This window comes from Xyrauchen texanus, chromosome 11, assembly GCF_025860055.1.
Source record: "Xyrauchen texanus isolate HMW12.3.18 chromosome 11, RBS_HiC_50CHRs, whole genome shotgun sequence".
Taxonomy (NCBI): Eukaryota; Metazoa; Chordata; class Actinopteri; order Cypriniformes; family Catostomidae; genus Xyrauchen; species Xyrauchen texanus.
This window is the reverse complement of record NC_068286.1, coordinates 10,446,399-10,458,000: the sequence shown is the minus strand read 5'-3', so window position 1 is coordinate 10,458,000 and position 11,602 is coordinate 10,446,399. Positions and strand designations below refer to the sequence as shown.

General features: G+C 42.1%; 1 protein-coding gene across 8 annotated transcripts in view; it reads left to right on the top strand.

Moving 5' to 3' along the window:
• The window catches only part of LOC127651607 (guanine nucleotide exchange factor DBS-like), a 108,034-nt gene extending 106,853 nt beyond the window's left edge, over window positions 1-1,181 (top strand). For all 8 annotated transcript variants that reach the window (XM_052137521.1, XM_052137520.1, XM_052137518.1 and 5 more), the window contains one exon: window positions 1-1,181. This exon is cut by the window's left edge and continues 450 nt beyond it. The gene's annotated coding sequence lies outside the window, so the exon portion shown is untranslated.
• Window positions 1,182-11,602: the final 10,421 nt, after the last annotated feature.

The following is an 11,602-nucleotide window of genomic DNA, read 5'->3' as shown; positions in this document are numbered from 1 at the left end:
GTTAAATTTGGTTTGGTACAACATGAATTGTACTTTTGTGTTGAATTTTCATTTGTGGGTGAACTGATGAAGTTACAGAAGCCTTTAAAGACACAGAGTTGTCCACAGTTTCATTAAAAATTATAAGGACTCTCTCTGGACTTCCATCGGTTTTATTGATCTTGCATTGAAAATATCAGGTTCTTATTGGAATGACTGATTTTCTTACCGTCTAAATCACCTTTCTGATTTTGCTGTAGCAGCAAGACAATGAAATGTGTTTTTTTATGATAAATATTATTGAGGTTATGCCTGGTTTCCTGCAACTGAAATGACTGAAAAGTTGTGTCATTCACTGTATGTATTAATCAAAAACAGCTGTATATTTTAAATTATTTCCTGTAAAAAATAAGATTTGTACAGATATTAACTTTTGTCATGTTTTTCATTAAAACATATATAAATAATAATTTGCACAAGAAAATTGTATATATAATTTTTGGTGCAAATTATGAATTTTTTGTGCAAATTATGACCACTATTGTTGTCAATGTTTTGTATTTAATTGTATTTTGTTGTATCTGTCACTTTACTGATCTGAACAGCTCATGTACATGTTATTTTCAATTTTCCAGTAACAACATACCAATTGTATTCACGTTTTATGTAATTTATTTTGTGTCATCACGGATTGTAATTTTATCAGTTCAAAATGTATAAACAAGGAAGTGATAAGTTAAAACCAGCAATCAATTTTTTAAGACTTTATTTAAAGAATAATATTTCTTAAACTGGTCAAAAATGCTCATTTATATCAAGGTTCCTAGATTCAGGCAGCTGATTCAAGGAAGTAATGAAATGTGATTGTTTTTTGGCAGTTTGATGACCACAACATTTCTGTGCTTCATGGCCACATAACTGCGATCTTGTCTTTGTTTTAACGTCTTCAGCAATATAATGTCACTGTTATTTCGATTTAATGTGTTATGTGACACATTGCTGCATGTTTGGCATTAAAATATTTTCCTGTATCAGATTCTTATCTCTGTATATGTGTAAATATGTATCTAAGAGGTTGAGATGAATGAATTTAAAGGGCATAGTTTGAAATAAACCATTGAAACTGACACTTTTCTGATGACCCTATTATTAGGAAGTGTGTTTTTTTTTTTTCCCCCCATTTCTGCTTTGAAGATGACCTTTACAACAGAAAATAAAGTTTAAAAAAAATAACTTTTACTAATCTGATTTGTCATTGTGCATGTTGCACAACTTTAATAATAATAATATCATGTTATAAGAATTATTTGAATAAAAAATAGCACAATTTGATGCTTAAAAGGTGCACTCAGTTTTTCTCTAAAGTATGTCGAAGTAAGGTAAATTGGCTTACAGTGACACCTAGTGGCCTGGAAGCTGCATCGTTCGAAAGTTTTCAGTCACCAATGCCATTGAAGAAATTCACTATGCACAGAAAGCCAGGATTAATTGAATCCAAGAATGAAAGTGTCCAATTTCAGGGCAGTTACTGGGATTAAGCAAGTAGTATTCAGCTGGTCATGTGATGCTAGCATGACTGCCCTCATGAGAGTGCCCCTGCCCCATGTAGAATAAAAGAGGTTGAGGTATAAGATTACTGATATAACTGAATCTCACTTGAGTGCTCATGATTTCATACACGTTTCAATATTACAACTGATTTCTTTAGAAGTAAAACTTTTTAAATGAGGAAAAAAGAGTGCAATGTGACAGGGCGTGGCCCGTGGGGCCGGGTCGTGATCAAGCTAATCAAGCCTCCGAGAGGGATAAAGGCCGACTACGGACGGTGGTGCGACAGAGAGAGAACGTTTACTGGCAGCTGTCCGTCCTATGTTTGCATTTGTTTCTTTTGGTTTATTTCTTCATTAAACTATTATTTATATTGTCAAGCCGGTTCTCGCCACCTCCTTTCCATTGAACTGCTTTACCCACACCTTTAAATATTAAGAGCATATAGTATCTTTTTGACTACTGTATTTACTGTACATACACCGATCAGCCACATCATTTAAACCACGTGCCTAATATTGTGTAGGTCCCCCTCTTACCGCCAAAACAGCACCAACCAGCATCTCAGAATAAATGCTATTCTTCCCACCACAATTGTTCAGAGCAGTTATCTGAGTTACCGTAGACTTTGTCAGTTTGAACCAGTCTGGCCATTCTCTGTTGATCTCGCTCATCAACAAGGCATTTCCATCTGCTGAACTGCTGCTCAATGGATGTTTTTTGTTTTTGGCACCATTGTTAGTTAATTCTAGAGACTGTTGTGTGTGAAAATCCCAGGAGATCAGCAGTTACAGAAATACTCAAACCAGCCCATCTGACACCAACAATCATGCCATGGTCCAAATCACTGAGATCACATTTTTCCCCATTCTGCTGGTTGATGTGAACATTAACTGAAACTCCTGACCCGTATCTGAATGATTATATGCACTGCTGCCACACGATTGGCTGAATAGATAATCGCATGGGTGTTTGTTGGTGCCAGACAGGCTATTTTTTTGTAATTAAATTTTTTTATTGATTCCTACATTAAATAATGCAAAATATATATATACATAGAATCAACATTTAAACCCCACAACCACCCAATCCCCAACCCCACCCTGACTCCCACACATTTATACTTCCACCTCTCTCTCCAGTTGCCCCATTTCCCAACAAACAAATCCAAGTTACCCCATCTTCCAAATGACACCTCCTCAAAAGCTGCCACCCTCCCCATCTCCGTGCACCACTCCCGAAATGGGGACACCCCAGCCAACCTAACCCCTCTAAATAACCTGCCTGGCGATCATCACACTGGTCAGAACCTAATGTGTCTATTCCCCACATCAATGACTGCCCCATCGCTCAAAATATAAACTCTGGGGTAAAACGAAACCAGAGTGCCCAACACATCTCACGCATATCTCTATACCTTCAACTAAAATTCCTGGATCTCAACACACCACCAAAAAGCATGGGTCGTGTCTCCATCCTCCGATTGGCATCGCCAGCAGGTGGGTGTCTTTAAGACCAATCCTATACAATCTAGAGGGGGTCCAATAAAATCTATGTAAAATCTTGAATAGCATAAGGCACACCCTTGCATCTCTAGATGGAGACTTGACATTTTTTAGAATCCTAGCCCAATCTCCCTCCTCCAATATCAAGTTTAAATCTTTCTCCCATAAACTCTTGATAGAAGCTCTGTCCCCCCAGACTCTGAATTAGCAGGCAGTAATGCACTGATGCCTCATGACCTTTTCCAAAAGCAGTAATCACCATTCCCAGAGTATTTGCCACTTTAGGGGGCTGTATGCTACTCCCCAAAATAGTACAGAGCAGGTGGCGCAGCTGTAAATGCCTGTAAAACTGAGATCAGGGAGTCCCAAAATGTTAAACCAAATTTTCAAAAGATCTCAACACACCACTCTCATATAGGTCACAGAGTGTAGTAACCCCCCTCACAATCCCCTCTGACCAGCAGAAAGGGTATAATAATTAATAATTTTGGGTTCTGCCATATTCTTGAGGCAACATTTAGATAAATGTCAGAATTAAACACTGGACACTTTTGTCCATATCGAGTGCAAACGTGAGATAATGGGGTGTGACTTAACCTCTCTGATTAGTTTTATAGAAAGGCTTTGCAATAGCGAAATAGGGGCAAGAACTTCCTGTTCAATACAAAACCAGGGAGGGGCTCAAATGTCTGAGACCGTATGCATAATAATAAAACAAATTTTGGTAGGCCTAGCCCACCTTTGTCAATCGGCCATTGTAACTTATTGAAATGTGATCTGGGACGCTTACCATTCCAAATGAAGGAATTCGCTATGCTATCAAATTGTTAGAAATAAGAGAGGGGGACATCTATAGGGAGAGACCCAGATACTTAATGACCCATTTGTGCCAATGGAAGGCATCCGGCTGAAAGGCCGTCACTGGGCAGTATGCTGTCAGAGCCAAACCTTTGGATTTAGACCAATTGACTCTGTATTCTGAGAGCTTAGAAAAGGAATTCATAATTTTTTGGAGGCAAGGCATAGATCTAGTGGGGTCGGAGACTAATAATAAAATATCATCAGCATCATCAGCATAAGCTTATGCGCATACCTCCCGCTACCACCCCTGAAAAATCATCTTCCGTTCTAATCATGGCTGCTAATGGTTCCAGAGCAAGACAGAGCAATAATGGGGAAAGAGGGAAACCCATCTGGGTGCCCCTGTCCAGTGTAAAATAATCTGAAATTAATAATTTTGCTTGTACCGCCGCTACAGGGTTGTCTATAAAGTAACTTAATCCATCCAATAAAAGTATTACCGAACCGGTATATTTCCAAAATCTTAAAAAGATAATCCCATTCTACCATAAGAAATTACTTTTCAGCATCAAGTGAGATGGCAGCGACCGGAGTCTGATCATTCACCACTGACCACATGATATTGATGAAACGCTTAATGTTATCAGAAGAGCTGCTGCCCCGAATAAACCCCACCTGATCTATGTGTATAAGAGATGTCATAACTTTACTTAATTGGTTAACCAGAATTTTCAACAATATTTTAACATCTAGCTGGATCAGGGAAATTGGACGGTAACACTTACACTCGCTTGGATGATCCGGGTTTGTGTCATGGTTGATGAAAGCTTAACATTCTTTAATGATTCCGTATAAACTTCTAGCAAAAGTGAAGCCAATTCCGTAGCATAAGATCTAAAATAAAATTCAGCAGCAAAGCCATCTGGTGCCCGGAGCCAAGGCCTTAATTACCTCGCCAAGCTCCTCCAAGCGTATCCCAGAATCAAGAGAATGTTTTTGCTCAGTCGTCAGTTTAGTGAGTTCTAATGGTTCCACAAAGTTTCTAAAATCTTAGATGAAGATGTGGAACTATAAATTTCAAGATAGAATTATTTAAAAACATTATTAATATAAATGGCTGATGTATATATTTCACCATCAGCAGATTTCACTGAGGGAATGGTAGAAAAAGACACTCTCTACTTTATATATCTAGCCAAAAGCTTCCCTGCTTTGTCCCTCGACTCAAAGTATGACTGTCTTGCCCAGAATAACCAAAACTCCATCTTCCGTGACAAAATTTTATTATATCTGTAATTCAATTGGGTCAATTCTCTGAGGCCATCAGACGACATTCGGCACTTCAGCTCTGCCTTGGCACTTAATATTCCCTTCCAACTCCACGAGTTCTCGTGCTTTGGATTTTTTGATGAATGAGGCATACAGTATGATCAGACCCTTAAGAACCGCCTTAAGTGCCTCCCAAGCCATGCCCACAGAGGATACTGAGGACCAGTTGGTCTTCATATAAACATTGATTTCAGCCTTTAACATTTGTTGGATTTCAGGATTTAGCAAAAGGGATACATTAAAGTGACAACTATATGAATGATTTTTCTTCAAATGTGGCAACACCTCTAAACTCACCAGGGCGTGATTTGAGACTAAGATGTTTCCAATTGAGCAATCATCAACAGATGAAATGAGGGACTTAGATATATATATAAAAAAACAAACCTAGAATTAATCTTATGGATTGATGAAAAAAATGTATGGTCCCTACCAGATGGGTTCAAAATTATCCAAATATCTGTAAGACCAAGATATTTACACATCCTATGAAGTGTCAATGTTGCTCTAAGGAGCTTACACACATTTGCTTCACTATGATCAAGGACTGAGTCCATCAAAAGATTAAAGTCTCCTCCCAATATTATATCATGAGGGGTGCCAGCAGCTTGTAACATCCCTTCAAGATCTATAAAAAAAGCCCTGATCATCAGCTTTAGGTGCGTAAATATTAGCCAAAATCAACCTTAGCTCCTGAATTTCTGCTAAAACAATATTGACTCTTCCTAATTTGTCTGTGTAACAGGAGGGATTTTGAATGGAAATTTGGTTTGTTTATTGTATGTTATAATGTGCCGCTTGCTAGTGGGAAGCTGTTGTGCATAGCGTGTTGCCTTTGAAGAGGAAAAGAGCTCTTTATTGAGAATGTGTGAGCATCTCGTGCATGTGCAATTAGCACTGTATTCATTTATTTTTTGCATTCATACAAATGTGAGACATTTTTCACAATATTGTGAATAGCAATATTCCTTTCCCGACAACCAACAGTGGGGAGATGGAGAACAGTGTTGTGTGTCTCCACTTGAGCCTTCTTCGGAGACCTGGAGGGAACAGCGAGCTCTGCATACCAGAGCGAGGCGGGGCGGGGCGGGCGCTGATACGGCTGCTTCCATTTGGTCTGAACTGTGGCTTGGCAGCAACAGGTGGCGTGGCAGAGGGCATTTGGCTTTTGGCCGGGCGCTGGCTCGAAATGGCTGTGATAACTTACTCCGTTTCGGCATAAAATGTCTCATGGCTTGTGATTGTTGCTGAGTTGCGAAGTAACGCTCGTGATAACTTACTCCGTTTCGGCATAAAATGTCTCATGGCCTGTGATTGTTGCTGAGTTGCGAAGTAACGCTCGACAAACTCATCCACAGAGCCACAGAAGAGGCCAGCTGGAGACACTGGAGCATCCAAAAGAGTAGCTTTTTCCTTGTCAAGCATTTCTGTGAGGGTCAGCCTGATGTGACGATCCAGAACTACCAGGTTGCCCACTGACTTGCCAATGACCTGTGAAGTGACTTTTGTGGCACGCAGCGCTAAGTCCGTAGCAGTGCGGAGCTCTATGAATGTCTCTGGATCGTAGTCTTGCTCGTCCATTTGCTTGAGGAGCTTGGCTTTAAAATCCTGGGACACCGCCATTAAGTGGAGTGTTAAGCAAGCTCGGCCTGCCTCCGAGCATGCTCTTCCAGCCAGTGCGGACGTCAGTCGACAGGGCTTGGAAGGGTAAATACATTTTCATGCTCTGCTACTGGCTGGGCAGAGGTGTGCTGCTACCGCCACCTCCACAGGGGGTAATTGGGCATAACCATTTTCTTCTCCATGATCCACATTAGAGAAGATGTAATTATTGCGCGGGTGAGCTGAATAGGGTGCGTGCCAGGATTTTGACCGTTTGTTATGAAATTCAAGGAACAACGGGGCAGATCTACGAGACATGGTTTCTTGACGGCATCTGGACTGCAGGAACCATTCATCAAGGCGAGATTTTGTAACTCAATACCGAGCTCTTAAACCACCCTTGAAAGGACGCAAAGCATCTCCTTGTTAGTGGCGCGTACATGCTCCTTGCCCTCGCTGGGGGATGGGGCGGTAACATCATACACTGACCACTAGCCTGATGCAGCGAGAGACATGACATCAGCGTCAAAACCGTCAAACAAGACGAGGTCGTGCGCTCCTGTGGAGGGCTCGTCACACATATAATGTATCGACATAGATGCTTTGCATGGAGATTGAGGGGCTTGCGGGGCGTGTGCCGGCTTTAGGTCCAATTCAAATTCATCCTGCTCGACCTAGCGGCCCCACCATGCCTCCTCGTGTGATCCCTCGGGTATCACAGAAGAGGAGGGTGGGTGGGTGCAGGAGGCTGAATTGTCCCTCAGAACGAGGGCGATTCACGAGCGTAGTGTCATGAGACTCATGACCTCGCAGTGAGGGCAGCCTTTCTCCATGAGAGCTGACTCTGCATGGGCATGGCCCAGACAGAGAATGCAGCTCTCATGCTGATCTGATGGCGGGATGTGGCTCTCGCACAAGGACCACTTACGGAACACATCTTTAAAAAGACACGAACGCGTAAGTGACTCTTTTATATATATACATTGGGTACGGAAAGTATTCAGACCCCCTTAAATTTTTCACTCTTTGTTATATTGCAGCCATTTGCTAAAATCATTGAAGTTCATTTTTTTTCCTCATTATTGTACACACAGACACTCATATATTTAACTCAGGTGCTGTCGATTTCTTCTGATCATCCTTGAGATGGTTCTACACCTTCAATTGAGTCCAGCTGTGTTTGATTATACTGATTGGACTTGATTAGGAAAGCCACACACCTGTCTATATAAGACCTTACAGCTCACAGTGCATGTCAGAGCAAATGAGAATCATGAGGTCAAAGGAACTGCCTGAAGAGCTCAGAGACAGAATTGTGGCAAGGCACAGATCTGGCCAAGGTTACAAAAAAATTTCTGCTGCCCTTAAGGTTCATAAGAGCACAGTGGCCTCCATAATCCTTAAATGGAAGACGTTTGGGATGACCAGAACCCTTCCTAGAGCTGGCCTTCCGGCCAAACTGAGCTATCGGGGGAGAAGAGCCTTGGTGAGAGAGGTAAAGAAGAACCTAAAGATCACTGTGGCTGAGCTCCAGAGATGCAGTCGGGAGATGGGAGAAAGTTGTAGTAAGTCAACCATCACTGCAGCCATCCACCAGTCGGGGCTTTATGGCAGAGTGGCCCGACGGAAGCCTCTCCTCAGTGCAAGACACATGAAAGCCCGCATGGAGTTTGCTAAAAAACACCTGAAAGACTCCAAGATGGTGATAAATAAGATTCTCTGGTCTGATGAGACCAAGATAGAACTTTTTGGCCTTAATTCTATGCGGTATGTGTGGAGAAAACCAGGCACTGCTCATCACCTGTCCAATACAGTCTCAACAGTGAAGCATGGTGGTGGCAGCATCATGCTGTGGGGGTGTTTTTCAGCTGCAGGGACAGGACGACTGGTTGCAATCGAGGGAAAGATGAATGCGGCCAAGTACAGGGATATCCTGGACGAAAACCTTCTCCAGAGTGCTCTGGACCTCAGACTGGGCCGAAGGTTCACCTTCCAACAAGACAATGACCCTAAGCACACCGCTAAAATAACGAAGGAGTGGTTTCACAACAACTCCGTGACTGTTCTTGAATGGCCCAGCCAGAGCCCTGACTTAAACCCAATTGAGCATCTCTGGAGAGACCTGAAAATGGCTGTCCACCAACGTTTACCATCCAACCTGACAGAACTGGAGAGGATCTGCAAGGAGGAATGGCAGAGGATACCCAAATCCAGATGTGAAAAACTTGTTGCATCTTTCCCAAAAAGACTCATGGCTGTATTAGATCAAAAGGGTTCTTCTACTAAATACTGAACAAAGGGTCTGAATACTTAGGACCATGTGATATTTCAGTTTTTCTTTTTTAATAAATGTGCAAAAATGTCAACAATTCTGTGTTTTTCTGTCAATATTGGGTGCTGTGTGTACAATAATGAGGAAAAAAAATGAACTTAAATGATTTTAGCAAATGGCTGCAATATAACAAAGAGTGAAAAATGTAAGGAGGTCTGAATACTTTCCGTACCCACTGTGTATATATATATATATATATATATATATATATATATATATATATATATATATATATATATAATATCCAATATCCAATTGCTTTGTAAGTATAAAAACTCCTGCCGAAGCATTGTGGGTAATCAGGATACTGAAGCGTCCCCAGTCACCAGCGAAGCATCAAGCGACGAGGAGGAGTGATGATCGCTGGAGCACTGCAGGGAAGCAGAGAGTCTTCTTGTTGCTGTGAAGATCCTGCCTGCTGACTCGTGTAGTCGACGGCGAGGCAATAGAGGGTTTCTAGACGAGAGATGAATCACTGTCTTGAAAGAAGGACATTCTGAGGAATGGTGTTCGCGCACCTGCTTTAGCGGACAGCTTTGTGCCTAAAAAGGCGGGGCTCAAACACCATAGCCAATATTAGAATATTGCCGTTATTGTAGAGAGGTTTCAACTAGGACGCTTGGAAGGGCACTCCCCATATGCGTTAGCACGCATGTCAAGTGTACTGAGCCCTAAGGGAACAAAAGTCATCCAGGGAGAGGCAGTTCTGCAGATGAAGATGCCTTGTTGAAGAGAGAGGTGTCAACAGAGAATGGCTAAATTGTTCGAACAGACAAAGTCTACGGTTACTCAGATAACAGCTCTGAACAATTGTGGTGAGAAGAATAGCATATCAGAATGCTATTCTGAGATGTGGGTTGGCGCTATTTTAGCAGCACGAGGGGAACCTGCACAATATTAGGCAGGTGGTTTTAATGTTGTGGCTGATTGGTTTATATATATAGTATAAATAATTTGTCCATGGTCAGCAAGGCATATGGACCAGGCCAATGGGGCCAGTAACAGCGAGAGGCCCAATATATGAATGTATAAAGACAAACAGCACTTGAATGTGTGTCTGTTTGCACAGTGAGAAATCAAGTGAATTAGGGACTACGGACGTAAATAAGCAATACTGCTATAATCCGGCTTGTTTACATCTTGTATTCTGTACAAATGTTCATCAACATGCTTTGTCCCTATCAAATAAAAGAAACAAAAAAACTGTTATCTGTTATATCTTTTGAACACATAATCACAGTTTTAATATTGTGTACCACTCACGGCACATTTTTGTTTCTTTTGTAATGTAGTTATTTGTGCACGGATGTTCACAATGGTAACTGAAACCTTATATTTTCTAAATTTTTGGCGTAAAATCTCACAATTTCGACTTTATCATATTCGCAATGTGATTTCCTGTTATTTAGATATATCTTACAGTTGTGACAAGAGGGGGTTTCCCAAAGGTTGCTGCCCCAGGGCATTGCATTGTCAGGTACTGCCTTTTCAAAATAACAATAGGTTACTCACGTAACCCCAGTTCTCTGAAACATCGAGTGGATAGATCCACCTATGGGAAGGGCATCCGTACCTGACCTCTGAAGAAGCATCCAATTGCACCAAGTCTGGCTAGACAGACAGAAGCGGATGACCTATGCTCAGTAATGACCCACCCCCTTACCTAAGAGCATATAACAACCTGCACGCGCTGCTGCTCCTCAGTAAGTATATTCGCTTCTCGTGCAGCAAGCGGAGCAAGCTTGGTGGATCTCTCCACTCGATGTTTCAGAGAACCGGGGTTACGTGAATAACCTATTGTTCTCTTTCATCATCTCGTGTTCGAGATCCACCTATGGGAGACATGGACAGCTCCCCGATTGCACAATACACTCACAGTGAGGTCCTGCAAGCCAGTTAAGGGAACGGTCGCCCCAAGGAGGCTGTGCTTGACACGTCCCATAATCACACACATTGCAAACCTGAAGCACACAAGTGAGAACTGTGTACAGGCAGAGCATAAGTAACATGTTAGTGGCACAAACATAAAAATCAGCCCAGCAGCATACATTAAAGACAACACCCAGGCAGGAATGTTAATGCATGCTTGGTGACATGAATGTGCACAGCCAACCGGCCCATTACCCCTTTTTCTTACTATATATATATATAAAGAAAAGGAGCTAACAGGGGAGGGGCTATGAAGAACCCACCCCCAAGACAGAATGAGCTACCGGGGTTACATCCAGCCGGTAATAACATACAAAAGTATGGGGAGAAGCCCAGCTGGCGGCAGAACAGATGTCCTGCAATGAAACTCCCCTGAACAGAGCCCAAGAGGCGGCCCTGCCCCTCGTGGAGTGGGCTCTGATGCCTTCTGGAGGCAGCACTCCCCTAGATTCATAAGCCAAAAGTATAGCTTCCACAAGCCAATGCGAGAGGCGTTGCTTAGAAATGGGATTCCCCAAGTGAGGGGGGGCCCAAGAGATAAAGAGCTGATTACTCTTCCGAAAAGCACTGGTCCTAT